General features: G+C 42.9%; 1 long non-coding RNA gene across 1 annotated transcript; it reads right to left on the reverse strand.

The window, feature by feature from the left end:
• Positions 1 to 824: 824 nt before the first annotated feature.
• LOC105427303 (uncharacterized) lies at positions 825 to 18834 on the reverse strand. Its single transcript, XR_016139680.1, has 4 exons — positions 2876 to 18834; positions 2224 to 2791; positions 1365 to 2151; positions 825 to 993 (listed from the first exon to the last, which is right to left on the reverse strand). It is a non-coding gene; the product is annotated as an uncharacterized LOC105427303 (long non-coding RNA).
• Positions 18835 to 26978: the final 8144 nt, after the last annotated feature.

Genomic DNA, 26978 nt, shown 5'->3' on the forward strand with positions numbered 1-26978 from the left:
AGGTTAGGAATGATATTCTTTTCAAGTCTCAATAAATATGATTGGCTCGTGGAATAATTATTTTATACAATCATCATTGCAGATATAGTTTATTATTATGTCTGTCCTTTGTGGCAAATAGTATGGTATTCAAAGAAGCATAACCCATAAAAGCGGTGCGCTTCTTAGAGGTATATTTCCATCTGTGATGGGAATTATATGTTTTTCTTTATATATATCCTTGTGTGATGTTGTCTTCCTTTTTTGTAGGATCCTGGATTGAGTCAGAGCTATTTTTGTTCTTGCTTTTCGGAATACTCGTTATGAACAAGAGGTGGGCACAGGCTTTTCGTAATCTGAAATAATTTGGAGCTGGCAGCTTTGTCTTTGATGACTGTCATCGGTGGATCACAAATAGTGTAACTAGATATTGACTGCGAACATATTGGTGTATATTAGAAAGCGTGTTGCCGGCGAGAATTATATTTTCTAATTTAATTTGCGTATCTCGTGCACAATCATTGGATTAGATTGGATATATTCTACGAAATATAATTGAAATATTGTCACATTATGAATTGGCAGATATGTCACTTCTTTCCAATTCATATTAATTAATAATTATTAAGAATTATGGCTTTATTGTTATGACTTTACTCTTTGGAGGATATCTGCGTCTGTTTATGCAACCGCTGTATATCTATATATCGCGTGATATCGTTTATTACGTAATATTGTTTGTCGGATCTTCTGGCTTTGCCGATCTTTCTTTCTTTTGAGTGTCTCAGCTTGTGAGACTAATGTGAGATCTTTCTTGGATAATCTTGTGGGGAGAAATACATTCGTTTAGGCATTATGACACTTAATAAAGTTTATTGCTATGGTACTTTACATGTCTCAGCCTTATTGCAATGCCTCTTCTATAACAATTGATATAGCTTTGCGTGCTCTTCAAGTTGATCTGTCTGGCGTCTGCCTCCTTCTCTGGCTAGGGCAGTGGCTGTGCCCTTAATTCTGCGACATAAGATACAGCTTTTTAGATTAAGATTGTGATTGAATATTTAAGTTACGCGGCCACTCTGAAACTTGTGTATGGATATCTTGAATAGATATAAATGAGCTGGCATATAGTATGATGATTGTAAGGCCAAGTTCTTAAGTAATTAATACTAGTCGACATATCAATGCCGTATGCATTTATTAATCTTCATATACTTATTAACTAAATACCACCTATTAATTAGAAATATATTTTAGTCAGATTTACTGCTCACGAACACCTAAATTAATTGCGTATAAGATGTCCTACGTAATAATTTCACTTGGAAATGAATATTGAATATTATGTATTACACGAATTACTGCTGGATATCTATGATACTTACAAACAAATTTTTTTTACTGTCCCTCGATGTCAATAAGGCATTCCATTGTTATTGTGGGGGAAGTTATAATAACAAGTGGCATTTTACATAGTTTTTGGGTGGAGTTATTTAACATTTTCCTTCAATCAAGCCTTCTTTTTCTCATCTGGCTGGAAAGTTATGTCTGGAAGCAATTAAAAACTGTTAGAAAACAATTAAGGATACATAGACATATCCTAAATTACTCTAATAGCTAAACTTATTTTGCTGTCAATGCTTTGGATGAAAAATAGCACAGCTTTGGCGATTAGTTTATATTAGAGCAATTGGCTCTTGGATTGTTAAAATTATGAGTTAGGAAATGTACTTCAATCATGTTGAGTTGTATTACCTACGTTATTATCATATATGTACACATATATCTTTTATCTGTTAAGTCTAATTGCTATTAATTTGAATTATTTGTTAGCGTTATTTTATCTAGTTAGGCTGCCTTATTTGTGATGTAAGGCCTCTTCATTTTCATTGCGCCTCACTGTTCATATTATTATCTTTGTATATATAAGCGGTAGCATTTATTCATTTATTTATTTATTTATTTATTTTGTTATATGTTTTTAGTTAGTTTAATTTATGGTACTAGGTGTATTGTTGATTTATTGATCCTCTATATATATTTGCTACGATATTCTCGAGGTGCCTCCGGGAGTCGTATTTTCCTGCGGACTGGAAGGTGTCCAAATTGGTTCTATTGAATAAACCGAACAAACCTCCGGATAACTTGTCCTCGTTTCGACCAATCTGCCTACTAAACACCATAGGGAAATTATTTGTGAAATTAATAGCTAATAGGTTGAGCGAATTTCTAGAGAAAGGCTACCTGCTATCGAGTTATCAGTTCGGTTTTAGAAGTGGCAGATCCACTATTGACGCCATCAGAAGGGTACTGGACATAATTGATGCAGCAAACAGGGGAAATTGCTACGCGGTGTTGGTCAGCCTGGATATCAGGAATGCCTTCAATTCCATACATTGGAGCATTATAATGTCGGCGCTGGAAAAGAAAGGTGTACCAGATTATTTACGAACTATAATTAGAGCGTACTTGTGTAACAGGAAAGCGGCATATACAGACAGGAATGGTGGTTTGAGGAGCTTCCGGATCACTAGAGGAGTCCGACAGGAATCGGTTTTGGGATCACTGTTATGGATCATAGCATACGATCAGATTCTCATCGAAGATGATGACGCCGATGGTTGTCACATCTCATGCTATGCAGACGACACACTATTAGTCACAGTGGCCAGGGACTTTAGGACAGCGGTCCACAGAGCGGAAACCTACACAGCTATAGTGGTTGATAAAATAGAAAAATTGGGATTAAACGTGGTTGTTGAGAAGACTGAAGTCTTTTGCAAGAGGAATCTCGTTTTGCCGGATATTCTATCTAAAAAATTAAAATTCGAGGATCAGCCATAAACGTAACAAATAAGATCAAATATCTCGGACTTATATTGGATATGCAACTCACATTCAGAGATCACCTAATGTACGTCATCCCGCGTGCAAGAAAGTTGGTAGGAGCTGTTGGCAGACTGATGCCGAACCTGAGGGGACCTGGACAAAATAAGAGACGGTTGTACGCTTTTGTTGTGCAGTCCGTCATTTACTACGGTGCTCCCATCTGGGCGAATCGCTTAAATTATAAATCGTTTCCCGTAAAGGAGATGGAGAATATAATAAAAACACTGTCGATCCGGACAATTTGCGGATATAGAACTATATCATACATAGGATCAACATTGTTAGCTGGGATTTTCCCTGTTAAAATTAGAGCGGAGCGTCTTGCTCAATTGTATTGGAGGGAGAGGGAGGGAGAAGCGGAGACCGCGGCTCTCTCTCTTCGCGCAAAGAAGGAGCTAAGGGAGGCAGACTGTAGGGCGATCGAGGATTGGAGAACTCTTCTGGAGGATCATAGGTAGGCAGGGGTTAGAATTAGGGAGGCGTTATCCCCTCTTCTCGGAGCATGGCTGGGTCGCACCTACGGTTCGTTGACGTTTCGAATGACTCAGCTTTTGAGCGGCCACGGCTGCTTCAACAAGTTCCTGTACAAGAAAGATAGGGCTCCCTCACCCGTCTGCGCTCACTGCGCAAGCAGGAAGCGGGATAGCGCGGATCACACCCTTCTGGAGTGCAGGGCTTGGTTTTGGCACCGTTATAACCTGTATGACTCCCTTGGTTTCGAACTGGGAGATATCGACCCTTCAGATCTCGGTAAGATTTTGGGAGCGATGCTCGGTGGACGGCGGCAGTGGTCAGCCATGCATCTCTTCGCCGAGAAAGTAATGCTCGCTAAAGAGCAAGCGGAAAGGAAACGGCAAAGAATCGGATAGCTCACATGCGTGTACACCTTGGCGAGTTCGAAATTGTGAATCTGTGTTCACTATCTTGGTTCTCAATCATGCGTGCCCTTGCCCTAGTAACATTGTGTCCTATGAACACACCTGTGGGTGTTCGTGATTAGTTAGTTGCCCTCTTTTTGGAAACAGCCTGTTGGTGCGTTCCAAATACCTTCTATGAAAGCGTGTTCACATGTAACACAATTTTGAATCAGACTCGATTCTCATTGGGTTATTCCTCTCAATAGTGAGGGGTGTGTTCTTCCCCTTCTTACTAAACCCCTTTATGGCGAGTGCGTGTATGTGTTCTTTGTATACCCAGGCGTCTTTTCGTTTTCGCCCTGTGCGTAAACAAATGATTGATCAGACGTGAAAGTGAGCATGTCTGCGGATGCTGGAAAGTGACGAGCGAGTGTGTTGCCCTTTGGGCCAAGACCATGGGGAGGGTTCGTGACGTGTTGTTCCGTCAACGTTCCAGGACCCTCCCCTGATACGGTCGTTAAGGCTACAGAGGAGGTTTAGTGGGTAGGCGAGGCTGGGTGGCTTTTCGTTTGACGTGTCACCCACTCCCCACCATTTGTCCGGTGGGGGTCTTACGAAGATTCCTCCTCTATAAAAAAAAAAAAGAAAAAAAGGCAGGTTAGCTAGAGCGCACTGGGGACTGAAGTTCCGAGCGCTCTCCACAATTTACAGGAGCGTGTTCGCACCGACGGTGGCTTATGTTGCCGCGGAGTGGGCTGATCTCTGTACCGTAGGTGACCTGAAACTTCTGAGAGCCTTGCAGCGCCGTGTCTTGATTTCAGTGACCGGTGCATACCGCACGGCCTCGTGGGAGTCGCTCTGCGTCGTTGTTGGGGCGGCACCGATTGACATCGTACTCCGGGAGTACGCCGCGCGCTATCAGGTCAGGGTAGGGAGTGACGCCAGGATAGGAAATTTAGAAATACCGTCGGGTACGGATAGGTGCGTAGAGCTGAGACAAATAACGGAAGAGGCGATTGAGTTGTGGCAGGCAGGTCAGGTGGCAGATAGGTCTTGTCAAATAAAGGCCGTACCACCTTCGCTTTCTTTAAGGATGTGCGTGATAGATTGGCCATGTGTTCTTCTTTGGAAGCCAATCACTATAACACGCAGGCTTTAACAGACCATGGAAACTTCCGCGCGCGATTAAACGCACTCGGTCTTGCGAGTGACGACGCGTGCCCGTGTGGTAGTCCGGATACAGTGCAGCATTTCCTACTGCACTGTCCGTTGTTCGAGGCGCAGAGGGTGGCACTAGGCGAGCTGGTTCCGCAGAGCGGATGGCGATGGCCGGATGCCGCGCAGTTCTTTGTGTCGAGTCCGGAGGCACTTGCGGCGTTCGCTGGGTATTGCGCCGAATCCCTGCGGTTGAAGGGATTCGAGGATTCCCATGTCTAATTGGTCGAAGCGATGTTCTTCATAGGGCGTAAAACCGGGGGATGTCGGAGCCTCCGGTGATGGGAGGGTGGTCCCGTAACCTTCTCGGGGTCGCCTCTTCCCCCACGCTCCGTGCGTTTAGGAGAATGCGTTGGTTGGGTGTATCCTGTGTTCCGTGGCGCGGCGCCACTCCTCGATCCAAAATATCCTAATCTCTCCATATCCTCTTCCTTTCCTACCCTTAACAGGGTTAGAGCGTGGTGCCAGATCGAGTGCCAGATGGGTGGGCCTCCCCGTGGTCCCCGTGAGCGCGACAAACATCGATGGGGGCGCTGCGCTACCGGACGCCCGAGTGCGTCCGGACGATGGTGCGGCCAAGACCCCCTCGGAGGTTGGAGGGGTGTGAGGAGGCGATGCGGGTCGCGGCCAAATCATCCATTCCCACAAGACGACCAAGTGGGCGCTGCTGGGTTTTTCTATTGCCCGTCTCGGGGCGGTTTCGCTGGATGGTCGTACTGTTGTTGCGTATGCTCGTATGGGCGAGGTCGCAGGGGTGCGTTTCCTTCGGGGAACGTGCTCAAACAATAACTGTATCGCCAACTCGAGTAAGAAAGTGCGATGGCGAGCGAAGTATGCACACGTTCAGCGTCTGTTCCGCTCACAGATGTCGCGCGTGGCCAAGGAGATTCTAGACGATGCCCAAAAATGGACGTGGTCCCCGATGTGCAGCAAATGGCTGCGCATTGGCGTCCGTTTGTCGCGCAGGCCTCTGTGCCGGTCGCGCCAGCTTCGCGACTACTGCCTAAGCGTTGGGTACCTGGTCTCCGATCTCCTGCGAGATGATAGTTAACTTGCCCCTTAATTCGGCTCCCGGATTGAACGATATCGGTGTTCGTCTGTGGAAAGCCATGCCATCTTCCATGCCATCTTCGTCAAGGCTCTCCTCTTCAACATTGTGCTGCATTGCGGAAGTTTCCCAGCGTTGATGAGTCGGACAGTTTTCATCCTGAAGAAAGGTGAATGCTCTCTCCGGATGATTTCCATCCGATTTCTATCACCTTCGTAGCTGTGAGGCATTTAAGATCTTGGCTCAGAGGCTTCGCGAGTCCAGAATTGTCGACCTGCGGCAGCGCTGCTTCTATGACCGGTGCGGCGAGAACGTTGCCGTTCTGGCATCATTATTGATGGATGCCAGATGTCGTCATTGAGAAATACATGTTGCCTCCCTGGACTTCGCGAAGTCTTTCGATAGCGTCAGCCATGGCTATCACCAGCTATCACCAGCACTCTGGCTTGGCAAGTCAGGCGTGGGCCTTACAACTTCACGAATTACATCCAGTGCATTTATGCGCGTAGCAGCACAATGTTTGAAGTGTGGTGTCAGGTCCGAGCTCTTCGGTATCGGCAGAGGGATCTCCTATCGCTGGTCTTGTTTTGCCTGGTAGTAGATCATGAGATCCATATCGACATCGGATACCAGCTGGGAGAACATTGCATCAACAGCATTGCATATGCCGACGATGTTCTCCTCTTTGGTACCTCCAGACCAGTATCCAAATGATGGAGGATAAGGCAAGAAAGATGGGGCTTTTCTTTCAGGCTAAGAAGTCTGTTCTTTCCCTCATTCCTTCCAGTCGGGAGAAGATCAAAATTATCACGACTCCCCAGGTCCGGCTGCATGACGGCACGTGACTGCCGTAGCTTGACACGGTTGAATGACATTGGGGGTCGACTTTCGGCCGGCAGATCCGAAGAAAGCTGGGATATTTCCATCTATCTAAGCCGGCTGAGCAGAGCACCTCTGAAACCCCAGCAGCTCTGAAAGTCCGCTGTTTCCTTCTGCCACGCCTCTACCACGCGCTAGTTCTGGGCAGGGCAAATTGAGAACTCTGAATGTTAGAATAAGTCATTTCATATTTAATTGTTATGCAAAATTGACGCCATCTATATACACGAGCGCCTTGTTTCTTGATCTACTATGAATCAGTTCTCATCTGTATCTCATATGAGGCTGATGTCACATTTTTAATAAATTTATATTTACGCTATCCTCAGTCTATTTCCGTAGTTTACCCCTAGAATGTGTACAACTCTGTTATTCTAACAGGTTATGGGCACCCATTCCGCCGTGTTAATAATTCTGGAGAAAAAACGGACAAGTAAACCGATCAGTCGATAGCATTCCGAAGCGCGCATAACAACAGCGCCATATTTCCTGTGTACGACTGTCGATCTTGAAACTTCGCTTCGCAGTCCAGTCGTTCTGTGTGTGTGCGTGCGAATTTAAAAAAAAATCGAAAATGTCGCTAAATATAAAAAACGTGACCAAGTTTGATGGAACAAACTTCACTTTGTGGAAATTCCAGATGAACGCGATATTTACCGTGCATGAATTAAAAAAAATCGTCGATGGCACGAAGGCTGAACCCCGTAGAACTGATTCCACGTGGTCGGATTGGTCGAAAGAAAACGCAAAGGCCGTGTTCATAATTTTGTCGACAATGGAATATTCACAGCTTGCATATCTGATAACGTGTAATTCTGCGGCTCAAATGTAGATGAAGTTAATACATGAACAAAAAACTGCATCCAACAAGCTAATGTTGATGCAAAAATTTCACGAGTACTGCATGACAACAAACGATTCAGTGTCGCAACATGTTGCAAAGATAGAAAATATGGCACGGCAATTCAAAGATTTCGACGGACAAGTGTCGGATGTCGCCATAATGGCAAAAGTACTCGGAAGTCTGCCTACAAAATATAACGCTTTAATAACTGCATGGGATAGTGTTGATCCAGCACAGCAAACTCTGAATAGTTTATTGGAACATTTGTTGAAGGAAGAAGCACGCCTAATAGCAAATGACGACGTTGCAAGTGCACTTGCTGCCATGAGTTTGAATTTTAAGCAAAATCCAGCTTGTTAAAATCCGGCCAGACATCAAAAAGCAACGATGAATCTTAAAAAATTGAAAGCAGAGAGTGTTTCTATTGTCACAAGATCAGGCATCTAACCAAGAATTACCGAGAGTGAAAAAAGGCAAATGATAAGCAAGATAAGGGCCACAATAAAAACAGTGATAAAAACGGTAATGGTAACACCGAAGCTCTTATTATGAACAGTGTTTTTCCGGACAAAGAAATACCTGTGTCGAATTCGCCTATGTCCGCTCTTAGTACCATCTCACGTAGCGAAGCGTCATCTCTTCTCGCGAGTGATATTAAAGATATATGGCTATCTGACAGTAGTGCATCAAACATTACCTTCCGAAGAGAGTTCTCATCTTTTACTTCTTTACCTCCTTTACTCGAAAATGGATACGTCGAATTAGGTGATAACGGAATGCGTGATGTGAAAGGAATTGGAACAATTAATGCGAAAAGGTTAATCGATGATGTCTGGTGCAGTATAAATCTTGAAAATGTGCTGTATGTGTCAAGTTTCAAAAAGAATTAATTTTCAGTAGGTGCATGCACAACAAGAAAGCTGGACGTGAAGTTCATATACAACGCCGTCGACGTTCTGAGAGGAGATCACGTAATCCTAAGAGATATCAAATAATAACATATGCCGACTATTTTAAAATCTATAGTTATCGGTGAAACAAATGCAACCGTAAACAATAATCTCAAAATTTGGCATGAACGTCTTAGTCATGTGAAATGACCAATCAATCCTGAAAGAAATGGCGAAAAAGGGTTTCGTTGATGGTGTAAATTTTTCCAAAACTGAGGAATTTTTTTGTGAAGCATGTCAATTTGGAAAAGCCCATCGACATCGTTTAAGAACCAAACAATTAAGAGGAATTCGCTGCCCGGAGAATTTATACATAGTGATGTTGTTGGTCCGATGTCAACACAATCCTTGGAAGAAGCTCGATTTTACGTAGCCTTCAAAGATAACAACTCTGATTTATGTTTATTTTATGCGACACAAAGCAGATGTATTCCAATACTTTAAAGAATACGAGCAAATGGTGTCGAATAAGTTCAATCGACGCATTAAGGTGCTGCGACAACGGCCAAGAATATACAACAAGCAAATGGAGGATTATCTTATACACAGAGGCATTCAACTCGAGATTACAGCACCGTATACTCCTGAGCAAAACGGTCACTCAGAAAGAGATAACCGCACCATAATTGAAAGTGCGAGGCCAATGTTACATGCAAAAAGTATGCCGCGTTTCCTGTAGGCCGAAGCTGTAAATACAGTCGTATACATACTTAATCGCACTCCGTCCATGCAGGTAAAAGATATTACCCATGAAATTTGGATTAGTAAGAAACCTAATTTGTCTCGTGCAAAAATTTTTGGATGTGATGCTTTTGCTCATATTTCGGACAATCATCGAATGAAATTTGACAAAAAGGCAAAGAAGCTGCAGTTGGACATCAAGGTGAATCCACAAATTATCGATTTTACAATTTTAGTCACTCATCAAATAACCGTGTCCAGAAATGTAACATTCAATGAATTAATGCTAGAAAACAAGAGTCAAGGAAAGTTGAACTTGAAATTCATGTTGATGAAGAAAGAGTCAACGAGGTTCTAGAAGGTGTCATCAACCAAGATGTAGATCAAAACAAGGAACCAAAGGATCAATAGCCACCTGAAATCAAGGCCATCAGCTTCGAGATCGTAATCTAATACGTCCTCCTGACAGATATCAGGCGAATAATATTGAGTACCATGAGCTAGAAACTTACGAAGAGGCAACCATATGTGAGGACACTGAATTCTGGAAAGAAGCAATCAACGAGGAGCTATTAGCTCATCAGAAGAACGGAAATGGAAGATTGTTCCTCTCCCACCTGAACAAAAGGTGATTGACTCCAAGTGGACATTCAAGGTCAAGAGGTCACCTTCAGGAGATGTTGAGCATTTTAAAGCACGTCTGTGTGTTCGAGATTTTTTGCAGCGACCTGGAATGGATTATTCAGAAACCTTCTCTCCAGTTGTTAGATTATGCCTCAATACGAGTGCTCCTCGCTATAGCTGCCGAAGAGAATTTGAAGATCCAACAGTTCGACGTGAAATCAGCATTTTTAAATGGAGACCTGGAAGAAGACATCTATATGAAAGTGCTAAAAGATGTTAGTGTCAGGAATGAAAATGGTCTCTCGTAAGGTCTGTAAACTTGTAGACTCGTTGTATGGGCTAAAACAAGCCTCACAGTGTTGGAATACAAAGTTTAGTGCATTTTTGAAGCAATTCAATTTAAAGGAAACAAGTGCCGACAAATGCGTATTTTACGGTTCAATTAGAGACTGTGAAATATATTTAGCATTATACGTAGATGATGGCCTGATCATGGCAAGATCTGAGGAAGCATTGAATGATGTAATCCAAGCACTTCAAAGTGAATTTAAAATCACTTTGGGCCACTCTGAAATATTTGTAGGTATGCAATTGATTCGAGACCGCGATAAACGTTCAATATTTGTTCACCAGAAAACCTATGTGGAGAAAATTTTATCGCGTTTTCATATGATTGCAGCAAAATTTTTGTCAATTCCTGCTGATCCTAATATAACTTTAGAATCTGATAAAGAAAGTAAGACAGCTGATTCAGGAATCCCGTATCACAAAGCAGTTGGCTCTCTAATTTTCCTGAGTATGATCAGTCGTCCTGACAGTTCATTTGCAGTAAATGTAGTAAGTCGATACTTACTTAGATAAGTTTAATTTGAGTCATTGGCATGCTGCAAAGAGAATTTTTCGATATCTTGGAGTCACATCAGATGTAGACATTCTGTATACAATCAGTGGGAGCGATCTCACGCTGATAAGTTACTCTGATTCAGATTACGCAGACGACATTAACATGCGTCGATCGACCTCGGGATATATATTCACACTTGTGGGTGATCCAATCACATGGTCGTCGCAACATCAGAAAATGATAACACTAAGTACTACCGAGACTGTATACCGAGTATATAGCGGCGTGTACTGCGACAAAGAAAGCCATCTGGCTGAGACAACTTCTAAGTGATATTGGGTGTCAGTGTGAAGACCCAACAATTATTAATATCGATAATCAGAGCGCAATCCGCCTCATACGCAACCCAGAGTTCCACAAAAGGACAAAACACATTGACATACGATATAATTTTATCCGCGAAAAGTATGAGAGTAGAGAAATAGATGTGTGCTATGTTCCAACTGATTCTCAGTTAGCTGATATATTAACTAAAGCACTACCCAAAGATCATTTTAAGCTCTTGTGCAATAGCTTAGGTGTAGCGAAAAGTATGTAAAATATTTAATGAGTGGGAATATTAGAATAAGTCATTTCATATTTAATTGTTATGCAGAATTGGCACCACTTATATACACGAGCGCCTTGCTTCTTGATCTACTATGGATCAGTTCTCATCTATATTTCATATGACGCTGATGTTACGTAGATAATTCTTAATAAATTTATATTTACTCTATCCTCAGTCTATTTCTGTAGTTTACTCCCAGAATAGTGTATACAACTCTGTTATTCTAACACTGGACATTCAGACCCACGCGGCTGTTCGCAGATGGCTTCGTCTCCCGAACGATGTCCCAACGGCCTTTTTCCACTCACCGGTATCGAGTGGAGGGCTCGACATTCCCGCGATGGCCTCCACGGTTTCAGGCTTGCTGTTTGAATGCCTTAACAGTCTGGAGTCTTCTATCGCCCCGTAGATGCAGGCGATTGCCCGATACACCTGGGTAGTGCGTCGCGCGCTCACCCGCGACAGAGTGTACCTCGCCACCAAGCATCGGCGAGATGTGTCCACCGATGCGTACAGCTCGCTCCTCACCCCTCTCGACGTACGAATACGTGTCGTTATTGGTACGAACATGTACGTGCTGGACAAAATCACGGCCGGGAATGGCATGATTTCCATGATCCATCCACCACGAGGAGAAGTTGGAATTCAAAACTGTCCACCAATTGTATTAGTTTTGAATTGCGAGAGTGCCGGAATTTCAACGTCGAGAGGGGTGAGGAGCGAGCTGTATGCCACTAGATGTCGTACTGGCTGCAATTCCACCGAGAATGTGCCACACATGTCATCCAGGATTGCTTCCGCACTCATAGTGGCCGCGTTCTTCGGCACAACGCCGTGTGCCGAGTCCTGGCGTCGGGACTAAAGAACGCGAGCCGAACGGTACACGAAGAACCGGTGTACGTCACGGCCGAGGACGCAAGCCAGACTTGCTTTGCCTGCGTGACTCCAAGGCCGTTGTGTTGGACGCGCAAGTAATCAGCGGCGCAACTCCTTTGGAAGATGCCTACGAACGCAAAGTTCGTTATTATAAGAACAATGCATCCTTGGTTGGGGCGATCTCCCGGGTGACTGGCGTAGAGCAGCCGAACATTGGGTTCTCCTCTTGTACCATCTCATGGAGGGGAATCTGGTGTCTTGCGTCCGCTGAGTGGCTGCTGGGCATGGGATTGACCAAAGAGCTTTTGCGTGGAATTACTACGCGGGTGTTACAGGGCAGCCACACTAACTGGATCCGGTGGAACCAGATGACATCCGTGGTTTCCACCGGATTAATGCAGCGGAAGGGGATTCGGTGAGGAGACGACGATCTGTGTTTTTGTGTGGGGAACCCGTCCCCCTTTCCCTTGTCCTCGTTTTGTATTTGTCCTGTGCGTCCCTTCGATTTTTGGTTATCATGGACCCGTAATTTTATGTATTTTGTGCTTTCTCAGAGCATTTGGCTTTTTCTTTTGTGTTGGCGGGCAAAGAAAAAAAATAGCCAAATGCCTCGTCATCTAATTAATGATGCGCATCAATGGATTAACGAGATTCCCACTGTTCCTATTTACTGGCGGTGTTGGAGTGATGATGCGAATATAGAGCCTTTCTCACTCCGTGTCACAGACTGCAATCTCCTCGATGGGTACCGCTGGATACCCTGTAATGAGGGAACCAATCAGCAGTAGTGACATCCCCTCATACTTTTCTTTCTATAGCGTTGTCCGGTGGTTGTGGCGACGACCCTGTACGCGGCTCGAGTGGTGGAAGCTGACAGTCTGCGAAAGGTCGGGCGGCCGGTAGATGCTTCTCCTTCTTTTCATCCATGGCTCTCTATTAACACAGCAATCATGAGTCTGTTCCATGGACAAATGACTCCTATGTGCCAAGCACAACACATGTGCTGGTGGGCTGCTTTCGTGATTTTGGTACGTGTGGCGTATCTCCTCGGATGGGTTGAGCGACCTTATCTTTTCACTTTGATCTTGATTAGGATTCCCCTCTCCAATATCCCTCTATTTGAATTGAGGAGCCCCGCCATTTCATGGATTGGCCTCGTTTCGTTCATTCCCCAACACTTCTTCTCACGCTCCCTCACCATCTCCATTCTTTACATCACTCTTCATTACCTTTGATGGCCCTTCCTTTCTCACTCCGCCCTCCGCTTTGCTTTTCAAGGGGAGTGGATGGCGGGGATCGCCTCTGATGACTTCCGGGCCCGACATCCTCGCTGCGGCGAGAATGGCAGAACCAGAGTCTACTAATCTAATTTTTATTCCAGGTTAACATCGTTGGACAGTTTGCTCCAATCGGATTAGGCGTTTCCATCGAATGGCGCTCATCTTAAGACTAAAATGAATATCGTGCTGAGAGTCTGAATGATTGCGAAACGTTAATTTCACGACCGCTAACGATCCGCTCCGAGGTACCTGCCATCCCCTCGGTGTAGTTAGGCTTGGCGTAAAGATGCCTCGCTCGACATTCCTTCCACCGTACTTGTGGGAACAATATGGATTCATTTTGTAAAAATTTCAAAGACGTGGTGAGGAGGAGTGCTCGTCTGGTTTCACTTCCGACCAGAAGGGGACGTAACCATGGAAGCACGGGACGTGTTTGACGTCGGGTTGCAGGTCGCGTGTTCGATGGCGGCGTCCATTTCCTTGGGAGCGCCTCGCCGAGCTGTATCCGGGTGCGTGCGCGATCTAGTACATGACGAGACACAGTCCACAGGTTGCGACGTTCGTGTCGTCCGTATAATGTTGGATAGATGTGATGAAGTCTTCGCGAGAAAGTTCCTGCCTGTGGTCTTCAACCAAGAGGGACAAAAGGCGATTAAGAATAGGAAAGGTAACTCCGCGAGTAGGGATAATGGAACCGTGATCGAATCCGCGAATGATTTACGTTCCGCGTTGAACGCGACGGAAAAGTCTGCGAATATCACTCAGCCCCTGTCAGAGTTTGTGTCGATGTTAGATTCTCGGTCGCTGGTGAGGCAGATGTTCCGAAATTTTCGATAGCGTCCACGAGAATTAGGATACTGCAGTTGAACAAGTGTTCGACTGTGATGGACGAAATGCATCAACTCGTCGCGGAGAAGTGACTTGACGTCCTGTTATTGCAGGAACTCCACGTCAGGAAGCAGGGCGAATCACACCTTCGTAGGTGTAGGGATGAGAGTGGCTGCTATACGCTCGCAACGTCCGTGGACTGCGGTGGCGGTCTGTAACCCTCAGTTCCAATTATTATTCGTCTCGCAGCTTACCCACTGGGTGTGTGCGGAAGCGCAGGCCCCTGAGTTCTCACGTACCGTGCTACTTTCAAAACAGCGACAATGTCGAGAATCACCTCAGATGGTGTTTTATTCGCTGAGAGGGAAGGGACTATTAGTTGCTGTCAATGCCAATGCTCGATCGTCATTCGTGAGATCCCCAGTAAACCGACGATAGATTTGACGCTAGATTTGAGGATCTCATTTGAACATTTGGCATGATCGTTGTAAATGACGCTGGGCAGAGTCCCACCTTTTGGACGACAAGGTCATACATCGACGTGAATCTGGCGTCGTCCTCCATGAGTCAACTCATCGGCGAATGGAAAATCGGAAATAAGACAGAAGTGGACGACCAGCGATCACAGCGCCATGGACATAAGGTTGAGAGTATCAAAGGAGTCGGGCGGAGACCGGGGAGGGTCACAAACGCGAGATTGGACACTCGTCGTACCGACTGGGAGTGACTCTCCCAAAGCCTGACCGATCCTTCACGATCGAAACTGAAGGTCCTCGAATTGTGCTCCGCGAAACATGTCGAGATGATGGCGGAGACGCTGGCGACGACGATCCTCGCCGAAGCCTGCTCGGCGTCGATGCCGAAAAAGAAGCAATTTAGATAGTCCAACCCGTGATGAACGAAAGAGCTGACTGTGCTCAAAAAGAACACGTATAGGAAGAGGCGTGACTTCTAGATGGAGCAGGACGAGCTCACTCGTTTCGTTCTAAGGCTGGAGTACTGCTCATCTTTGTAGAGGTACAGCCAGGTGAGGAGGGCGAAGCTGGCGGGAGTCACAACGGGAATTCGGAGACCTTGGGGCTTCGTTTATAGGCACGAAGCGAGCAAACTCCGGATGGAGAGTGTGTTAAGCACACTCCGGTGTGGCGATGACTCCACAAACTTTGAAGGAAACCGCCGGCTGCTTCCTGGACGTGCACGTCCCGGAAGACCAAGAATGCGATGATATGCCAGAGCAGCGTGATATTAGATTTTCGTCTAAGGTCTCTCCCGCCGATGTCTTTCTTCACGGTGGCGGAAAGGGCTGCGGAAAGGGCTGCGTTGAGAACATTTAAGAATAATAAGGCCCCAGGGTCCGATCGGATAGAAGTCGCTGTGTTAAAGGCGGCCTGCAGGCTGATTCCCGGTCAGTTCCTCAGATTGTTTAATGAGTGCCTTCGATGGAGCGTCTTCCCCTCAGTTTGGAAGGCGGGCTCGTTTCGAATCCTCCTGAAGGAGAGAGATGAGAAGGATTCAAAGTCTTACAGATCCATTTGCCTCCTCTCCGTTGTAGGGAACTGTTTGAGAAGTTCTCAAGTCTCGCCTCATGGGCACGTCATTAGCGCTGGGTCTCCGATCGGCAGTTCGGATTCATGCCCGGAAAGTTGGCGGAGGACGCTGTTGTCGAGTTGCAGCGTATGGACTATGCCTCCGAGGGGAGCTATGCCGTCCTTTTCTTCGACATCTCTGGAGCCTTTGACAATGTCTGGTGGCCTCTCTGTTTTAGATAGTCTAAAGAAGCGCGACTGCGAACATTTATAGCGTCCTCCAAAATTATTTCGAGAATCGCGTCGTCGAGATTCAGCTCGATTCGATAGAGGTGTCCAGGCGGGCGGCGAGGGGATATTCACAGGGATCCGTGCTCAGTCCGGTCTGCTGAACTCTAAGGTTCGATGGTTTTCTGGTCGTTGGAGGACACGGGATGTAAATTCGTTACGTACGCTAACGATCTGACAGCGATCGTTAGCGGAAACTCACGCCGAGAAATGGAAATAGAGGGTCAACGTGCGGTAAGCCGTATTGAGGACTGGTATAAGGCCGCGAAGCTTCAGCTCTTCGATTGTAAGACTGAAGTCCTCAGAGCGGAAAGAATAGCGCAAAATCCAATAGGAAGACGGGGAGAAAATAGCGCAAAATCCAATAGAAATAGGCCGCCGATAATAAAGATTCGCGGAAAGAGTATTAAATTTAAGCCATCAGTAAAGTATCTTGCATTTGATAAGTGCCTTAAAGTTAGGTCGCACTGCAAATATCTAAACAACAAAGTCGGGTTGTTGTTCTAAAAGTTAGATAGGTTAGCTAGAGCACTAGAGATTGAAGTTCCGAACGCTCTCCACAATCTACAGGGACATGTTCGACAGTGGCTTATGCTGCCGCGGGGTGGGCTGACCTCTGTACCATGATCTGAGGCTTCTTAGGGCCCTGCAGCGCCATGTCTTAATTTCAGTGTCCGATGCATATTGCACGGCCTCGTGTGAGTCACTCTGCGTCGTTGCTGGGACGATTCCGATCGACATCGTACTCCGGGAGTACGTCGCGCGCTATCAGGTTAGAGTAGGGAAAGATGCCAGGATAGGAAATTCAGAAATACTGTCGCGTATGGACAGGTGGGTAGCATTGAACCAAATTAGGGAAGAGGCGATTGTTATGGTAGGCCAGATTTTATCAAATAAAGGCCGTATCATTTTCGCCTTCTTTAAGGATGTGCGTAATGGATTGGCCCTGCATTCTTTGGAGCAAATCATTATACCACGCAAACCTTTACAGGCTATGGAATTTCCGCGTGCAACTAAACGCACTCGGTCTTACGAATGACGACGCGTGCCCAGCAGGTAGTCCAGATACATTTCCTACTGCACTGTCCGTTGTTCGAGGAGCAGAGTGTGATACTGCGCGAGCTGGCTCCACAGGACAAATGACGGTGGCCAGATGCCGCGCAGTTCTTCGTGTCGGATCCGAAGGCGCTTGCTGCATTCGCTGGTTATTGCGCCGAGTCACTGTGGTTGAAGGGATTCAAGACCTCTCGTGTCTAATTGGTCGAAGCGATGTTCTTCGTAGGGCGTTAAGCCAGGAGATGTCAGAGCCTCCGGTGATGTGGAGGTGGTCCCGTAACCTTCTCGCCACTTCTTCCCTCACGGTCCGTGCGTTTTGGAATGGGGCCGTGTTGAGTGGGGCCATCCTGTGTTCCGTGGCGCGACACCATTCCTCGATCTAAAATATTCTAACATCATATTCTTCTCCACATCCTCTTCCTTTCCTATCCTTAACGGAGTCAGAGAGTGATGCTAGGTGGGGTACCAGATGGATGGGCCTCCTCGTGGTCTCCGTGGACGCAACAAGCATTGATGGGGGCGCCTCGCTACTGGACGCGCGAGAGCGTCCGGGCGACGATGTGACCAATGCTCCCCACGGTGGTTGGAGGGATGTGAGGAGGTGATGCGGGTCACGGCCAAACCATCGATTCTCACTAGACGACCAAGTGGGGGCTGCTATATTTTTCCATCGCCCGTCGGGACTGTTGGTGATGCTGTTGTTGCGTATGCCCGTATGGGCGAGGTCGCAGGGGTACGTTTCCTTCGAGAGGCGTGCTCAAACAATAACTGTTCCTATCTACTTCCCCTCGCGGTGCATCACCTTGTGTGATGAGGGGGCTTGAGTGCCTCGATCTAAAATCATGATTCTTGAAGCTATACCGGCGGGGGCTAGTTCCCTGGCAGATTTTACCATGCCGAGAGAGTTCAAGGAGAGAGATCAGACTAAGCATGTACCAACGTCTCAAGCTAAGATGTAAGGCATCATGTCGAGGGCATGGCCGTTAAGCAGCGCGGTCATAGACAATCCCCCTGGGGTACCTGGCGCAATTTCAGTAATATTTAAGTCGCCTTATTCGTGTATAGGGGGCTCTGCACGGACGGACATTTTGACCCACTCTCATGGGAACAGTATGGAGAATGAAAATTTAAAAACAAACGTAAGAGAAACAACAAAGTCAGATGAGAAAATAGTTGAAAGTGATTACAAATAGTTGAATTGATAGAAAGTAGAAGTCGTTCAAAAATTAGCTCTGTTTCGAGTGTTAAGAAAAGGCATAAAGAGAGGAAGAACTAAATATGAATATGGATAAAGTGATGGATACGAATACTGTTATAAACTTAAGGAAGGAAGTGGAAAATTTTTTATATAACGAAAACAATAAAGTAAATAAAAGTGCGATAAAATTTATCATGACAAAATAGGCGAAACTGAAAGGAAAAGTTTATAAAGCGGAATTGGACAATCAAAGGCTTAGAGGAAGAATTGGAGAATTTATGGTAATGAGTCAATCTGAGGTAAAAAAGACAGCATATCCAAGTTATGCAGAAGTAATAAAGAGGCAAACTCCTGTTGCTCGTTCGTCCTCGTTCGGAGATGGATTCGACGCAACCTCTCAGGTCAACCTGAGAGGTTGCGTCGAATCCATCTCCGGTTGAATTCTTCATAAAGCCGGAAAAAGAACTTGAAAGCAGAAATAATTATGAAATTAAGGATAAAGTATACAATATATTAAAGGATAAAGTATAAAATATATTAAAAGATAGTAAGGATAGTATTAGAATTAGAAATATGAGGAGAATAAGAAATAAAGGCTTGGTGATGGAGTTGGATTTAGTGCCGAAATGATTATATATAAAAATGGATTTTTCTAAAATAGGATTGCGTGCTGAAACGCCGAAGAAGTTTGGACCTAACGTGATAATATATGATATTGAGAAAAAGCTAACAAAATCTGAAATACTAGAGCAATTATGAATAAAAAATTTGAAGGATAAAAATATAGGTAAAGATAAATTTGTCAATAATGTTATAGTCAGGTTTAGTATAAAAACAAAGGATCCAAGTAAAATAAACTGGGTGATCGAAGTGTCTAATATATTATACAATATATACAGAATTTTGACGGATAAAGGACGTGTTTATATAGACTGTTATATTTATATAACAGCTTCTTTCTCATAAAGTCAAACCCTATATTAATTTATCTAGATGTTTTAAATGTTTTTCGTATGGGCATACAGCAAAGAGTTATGTGGCTAAGGAAATATTATGAGCAATGCGGGGACTAGGCATCTGAAGAATGATTGCTCATTAAAAGGCAAGACACCGGTGTGTATAAATTGCAAAAAGGTTAGACGCAAAGATTAGGCTCATTTTATAAAGGACATAAACTGCTCGGAATATCAAAAGCAGTTAGAAATTTACCTAAATAGAATAAAATGGTAATAAAGTTATTGCAAATTAATGCATAGAGTGCAATAGGAGTAGCAATGGACTTAAGGCAAAAAATACAGGGTCGATGTTCTGATGCTTCAAGAGCCATACTCGTTTAAGAATAAGATCAAAGGATATACCATTAAATGCTAGAATTGTCCAATCAAACGTATCTTTTCCGCAAGGAGCTATTATTATTTTAAATGATTCGATAGATGTCATATAGACCGATCATATTATAACAGCTTGCTTGTCTAATAAGTCTGAAAACTATTACATAATTGCGGCATACTTCCAATTTTCTGACAGTGTGGAGCCTTATTTGGTGGATTTGAAGAACACGATTACAAAAATAGGCACGGATAAAAAAATAATAGCCTGTGCAAATTGCAACACGCACTGGGAAACATGGTTCTATAAATATACTGACGATAGAGGCGAGATAGTCGAAGAGTTTATAGTCTCCAATTCTTTAATTTTATTAAATAAACCGGGTGACGCTGCCACATTCGAGTCATGTGCAGGAAGTACAAATATAGACACTACTTTAGCTTCAGAAAGCGTATATCGAAAGATTCGAAAATAGAGCGTTATTCTTAAATATATTATTAGCGATCATAACGCGATTTTATTTGAAATATCGGATTTAGATGAGTAATGTAGGAAATATATTATAAACGAGAAGATTTATAATGTTAAAAGGGCAAATTGGGATGTATTTAAAATTAAAGTCACGGAGTATTTTAATACTAAAATGAAAAGGAAATTAAAAATTGAGAAACCTGATACCTGTTAACATTTTTACAAGTGGGCAGAAGATATGCGACAGCATAGGCCTGAAAAAGAAAATAACAAAAGCAGTGCCATGGTGCGGAACTCGGACATATGCGAAAGGAGCTAATGAACGCTAAGAAGGAATTAAGTAAGATCAGGAAACATGGGATAACTGAGAAAATAGACGAAGCACGTTTGAGATACAAGGGTATAAGGCGTAGATATACTAAAGCGATACGACAAGTAAAAATGATTCTTGAAAGGATTTTGTAACTAACTCAGATAATTCGGATCCTTGGGGGATAATATACAGAATATTAAAAGATAAAGTTAAGAGTGCTGAACTGTATTACACCGTAAGTGAAAATGATAAGATAACAGTGACATGGGAAGAGTCATAAATCAATTGATGGACAAAATAGTTCCAGATAACGAGGAGGCAGAAAATGAAGATCTGAAGTTAATTAGAAGTGATATAAAGGAATATCTTAACTGTAATATGGAAAATGAGTTAACAGAATTCGAGATCGGCTCCGCTATTAAAAGAATGAAAATGAAAAAGGCCTCGGGACCAGATAAATTCAATCTTGAAATTATATACAATTTATGGAAGGTCGTTAGAGAGATTATATGTAATCTCCTAAACAACTGCTTTGAAAATTGCCATTTTCCAGATTTTTGGAAAACTGCCCGAGTGAGACTTATGACGACACCCGACTCACCCCCTCAATATTCGTAATAATATTAAAAAAGCCCCGACCGATCAACCGTCGGGGCATCGACACGGCGATCCGTCTGCGATCCCATCGTCGTGAAAATACCGTCAAACAACGGACGCAGCAAAACAGAGATCCCGCGGCTTCACGTGCGCGCTGCGTGGACAAACACACACGATTAGGCCGCCGTCGCCGGTCCCGCTATCGACCGTGCCACCGAACATCCTCGCGAAATTCCCGAACGCGTTCGGCGAATTATCGCGAGGATTCCGGCAAGGGCATCCCCTGGAATTACCCCGACCCGAGTTCGGCCGACCCGTACCCGACGACTCCCGATCGACGGCCGGCTCGGGTATATTAGGCGACTCCGATAGATAATCGAGACCTATCTCCGGCGAGACAGTAGAAAGTCCAGTACTGCTCTCGATACTCCCAGTCATCTCCAAAAACGATCTAGGGTGCTACCTATCGTGCCAGGAACTTCTGGCCGATCGCTCCTTTCATCCATAAGCGCACAAGCTGTTCACAGATTGAGGAGCTTCTCAATCTGGGCTCCGAAAAGTAAGCCCTTGTGCACACCTTCCATCGCTGACGATCGAGAAGCAGGGAGCTTCCTGCATTCTAAAAACCATAGCACGAATCCCTGACAAACCTTACGCGCAACGAAAACAGCTGAATCCGTCACAACAAGCCGGCCGAAAACCCCGCGCACCGTCACACCCGCGCCGCGCCTACCGTGAACGCGCCGAATTCGCGGAACCGACCGCGAGCCGAGCGATTATACGATACACAGAAACCGCGCCTCTTTTCACCGTACCAACGGCGAAATTCAGAAAGATACTTGTAAATATTGTACATACAAAAACCTCAGTCAGTCAGTCAGAACTATAAATATAGACTTAGATATATATAAAATAAAGAGGCTCACGATATTTTATTTCTCTTACCAATCCTGACCATATCCGACCGACGCTATCCTGCGAAACCCGATCTACGCGAGCTAGAGACGTTTTAGACTTATATTAAAAAATATAGACAAAGATCCAACAGCTAAAAACTCATACAGATCTATCGCGTTGCTATCGGTAGTAGCTATCTCGGTAGTAAAGTTTATGACAGAGTATTAGCAAATAGAGTTCAGGAGCAATATAAAATAAACACTCTATGCAGCTCATTGCAGTTTGAATTTAAAAAAAATCTATGTACAGACGATGCAGTCTTAAGAGTATGTAATAAAATACGAAATTCAGATAAAAAAATATGTGATAATAATATTCATCGATATAAGCGGTGCATTTGATAATTTGTGGCTTCGTATTATTTTGAGATTAATTAAAACCGGTTATTCTACGCTACGTTATTAGTAAATATACTCAAACACTACTTTTCGAGTTATGCAAATTAAATCTAAATATAAAATGGTTGGCAAGCAAATAAAAGGATGTCTTCAAGGATCCATTGTTGGACCATGCGTGGTCTTGGTGTATGGATACACTTTTAAAAGAATTAGAAGAACAAGAAGTAAACGAGATATATGCTATAGCATATGCGGATGATTTGGCGGTGATCATAAAAGGTAATACTAAAAATGAGATAGAAGATAGAGTTCAATATGCAATGAATATAATTGAATATAAATGATGCAAGTTAAAGGCAATTTCCATAAATACCGAATGCCGAATGTCAAAATAAATGCGGATAAGATTAAATAAGAAGAAATAAAATATCTCGATATAATTTTGGACAGAAGAATGAATTTTTTATCGCATGTTAGACAAACAAGAAATAAGGTTAAAAGATTGATTGGTATGATGGCAAAAACGATACACGAAAAATGGGGATTAAATAGGGAGACTTTGAAGTTATTGTATAATAGCATAATACTTGCCAATTATTATGTATGGGGCAAGTGTGTGGCACAATAGTACCAGAAACACTCATGTAGCGAGGCATCTAAAGGCATTATAGAGACAATTGCTGCTTGTAATGCATCCTTTTTGTCGCACTGTGTCAACGGATACGATGCTTGCAATCACTGACGCTATACTTCTGGACCTAGAAATAGTAAATAAGGCTATTATTTTTAAAGTTAAAAGAAACATTGGAACTATCTGGAAAACTTTTAAACCTTTTTATTCCAGCTGAAGGTCCGGTAAACCTAGAGGAAGAAAAAGAAACATTAAGTCGAGAGTTGGCAAACAAGATGGAATATAATGACACATGGAATAATAACAAAAAGGTTCATATATTCGATATATTATATATTATATTCTGATATTCGATATATACTCAACAATAAATGGCTGAAGGTTAATAGACAGATTTTATATTTGATGACAGGCTATGATCCAATAAATCCTTCTATGCATGGGGCAGTTCGGAAGATCCAAATTCCCCGTTTTGTACTGCTTGTGAAGAGATAGTGGAGTATATTTTATTTGATTGCCCGCAATACGAAAAGTATAAATACAGTCTATTGAACAGAAATAAAAAAACATGTGGGCTAGACTAATTGATACAAAAAAAATTTTATGAAATTAAAACAATTTGCAGAAGAACTTCTTCGTGCTAAAAGTGAGCAATCAAAGGAAGATTAAAACATAACGGATTAAAAACAAAAGGAGATTAAAAAATTAAAAAATTAAAATGCTGATTAAAATAAATGTTATCTAAATAAAATATGATTAAAAATTATACGCTAGAAGTAGATTTTCAGCCCACTTCCAAGTGATGGGACAAGCAACGTTCAAAAAGATAAGAAAGAGATCCGACGGCTAAGAGGTTGAAAGATAAAAGCGTATCAAACAGGGTGTACGATATGCGAAGATGAACGAAAAGTGCCTCACAGAAAGAGAAATAAATGAAAAAAAATGAAAAAAGAAATGTCCCCATCTATTATCCTGGCGAGTGGCAACTCGCGAAGAGAAATAGAAATCGAATGCCAGCAAATGATAAACCTCATAAAGGACTGGTGTAGGCTAGCGAAGTTCCAAATCTCGGAGAAAAAGACCGAGGCTATTCTGCTCAGGAGTGACGAAATTCGTAGGGCTCCAATCGAAAGGAGGTGACCGTCCGCATAAGAAAAGGAAAGGAAACAGACGGGTAGTAGACTTCAACAATAAACCACCAGTAGTGAGATTGAGAAACTTACGCATAGCAGAGAGTCGGTAAGATATCTCGGCATAAATCTAGATAGAAGCAGTGATGAGAGTTAGATCACACGGCCAATTCCTCAGCGACAGAGTTGGTGCACTCTTTGCAAAATATGCTACTGAAGCCACTGCAATGATTTTTGCTGCATATGGAGAGAACGCTGTAAGTCATACTACATGTAAAAGATGATATCAAAAATTTCGCCAAGGAGATTTCATCTTGAAGATGAACCGCGTGCTGAACGCCCTCAAAAGATTGAAACGGACGAATTGCAAGCACTGCTAGATATAAACTCTGCGCAAACTGAAAAGGAGCTTGCAGAACAGCTTGGCGCTACGCAGCAAACCATTTCCGTACGTTTACATACGATGGGAAAGGTTCAGAAGAAAGGCAGATGGATTCCGCATGAATTGTCCGAAGACAACAAAAATCGTCGGCGTGACATTGCACTCACTTTGCTTTCAAAGTTCCGGAAAAAAGATTTTCTGCACAAAATCATTACAGGCGATAAAAAGTGGATTCTTTATGATAACCCTAAACGTAGAAAATCATGGGTTGACCCTAGTCAATCTTCGACATCGACGCCAAAGCTCAATATCCACGCCAAGAAGGTTTTGCTTTGTATCTGGTGGGATTGGAAAGGTGTGTTGTATTACGAGTTGTTACAACCGGGTGAAACAATCACGGCAGACTGCTACCAACAACAATTGATCAATTTGAGCGATGCATTAGAAGAAAAGAAGCCATTTACTGGCCAAGGACATCGTAAAGTGATCTTGCTTCATGACAATGCTCGATCAAATGTTGCGAAAGCGACTCAGGACCATATCTTTGCGTTAGGCTGGGAACTTCTCCCGCACGCGGCGTATAGCCCAGACATGGCGCCTTCCGATTATTACCTATTCCGGTCGCTGCAGCATCATTTAGCTGATATACATTTCGTGAGATTTGAAGAGATACGAAAATGCATTGATGACTTTATCGCTTCGAAGCCGGTGAGCTTCTATCGTCAAGGAATTCGCAAGCTACTCCGAAAGATGGCAAAAAGTCGTTGATGCAAACGGGGAATATTTCGCTGATTAATATTTTTTTGTTTGTTTTTGTATAAAGATTGAATTTTACAAAAAAAAGCTCAGAACTTTTTTGTACACCTAATATATCATCCACTTCTTTTTTTTATACTAAACTTATTATATTAATTTCATTTTACGAGTTCTTTATTTTTTATTATTATATTCAATAATCTTAAGGCCTTTTGTACTCTTTAGTTATTAGGATTATAACTTAGCATTCGTCGTTTCTCTTATCATAGGTAACATTTTAAATCCTTAATTTAGTTAACGCCAATTAGTCAATAACGTTAATGTTAAGAATTCTAGCAAACATTTGATTCTAGCATCCAAATATCTCTTTTAAGCATAAAGGGGGAGAAAATGCAAATAAGTCAATTAATTTTTCATCAATTCTTTATTCATATCGGTACTGCCTGAGTACCTATTGTAGAGTGGGAGTGCTTTCTTACTTACTTGCAAACAACAACACCCTAATCAACAGCATAATAATAAACAAATCCTAATATTAATCCTAATATTAATAAAGTTGGAAGGTAATAACCCTACACATCTTAGTCACCCTACACATCTTAGTTGCTCAGTCGAATAGTTTCTCATGTCACCTTACTTAGTATAACAAAAATCATATAAAAACTCTACATAACCAGACGAGAGCAACGCTGAGGTAAAGTGCGTTAAAACGCCTAATGGTGAATTCTTCTCTTTCGGAGAAAGATAACGGCTGCTAGTTGACAAACGAAAATGCTTCGAACGATCTAGAAAGGCTTTTTCTTTTATTACCGGAAACGCGAGACTCTGAAAAAATACACAGAATTCTTCTCGAGCTTGGCCTGTGTACTAAGTCCCAAAAAAAAGGGAAAAACTATCTTGGGGTGTAAAACATGAAAATTTAACTCCAGACAGAGCGAGACGTGACCAGTGGTACTCACATAGTATAACACGTTATTTTAAAAGAAAAGGGAGACAAGAATTTTATTGTCCGTTTCTCTTATACGAAACCATTTTCTTCCACTTGAATGCTATATAATAAATATGATAGAGTTAAGCCAAAATTTATCCATTTAGTCATTGATTTACAAACTTTCTTTCAAACTTCTTATCGTTTCTTTGAATCTAGTTGTAATCATGATGATAATAACAACACAACAACAACAGCAACAACAACAACAACAGTAATAATAATAGTAATAGTAATAACAATAATAGCAATAATAATAATAAACTCAATTAAGTAATCGAAATAAGTATTTTTCTATTGAATCCGAATGTCTCCGCATATATCAAAATTTTGCATTCTTCATTCTCTTCAACAAGAAGGAATAAATCTTTTCTATTCAAAAAGTAAATATACACGTATTAATAAATTTTACATATAAAACACTTAAGGTAATTTTCTTTGTAAAAAGAAAGAGTGAATGATGCGCACAATTTAACTTTAAGCAGTATTGTGAATACAATGCAACGGCATATCGATCCGTAATTTTAAAAAACTGTAAGCAAAGACAAGGAAGAACGAAGGAATAAGAAAGGGGTTTTGGTCGCCTGTTTCTTCCTTTTTCCTCATATAAACTC

Source organism: Pogonomyrmex barbatus, unplaced genomic scaffold (assembly GCF_055798465.1).
Source record: "Pogonomyrmex barbatus isolate J1 unplaced genomic scaffold, ASM5579846v1 scaffold26, whole genome shotgun sequence".
Lineage (NCBI taxonomy): Eukaryota > Metazoa > Arthropoda > Insecta > Hymenoptera > Formicidae > Pogonomyrmex > Pogonomyrmex barbatus.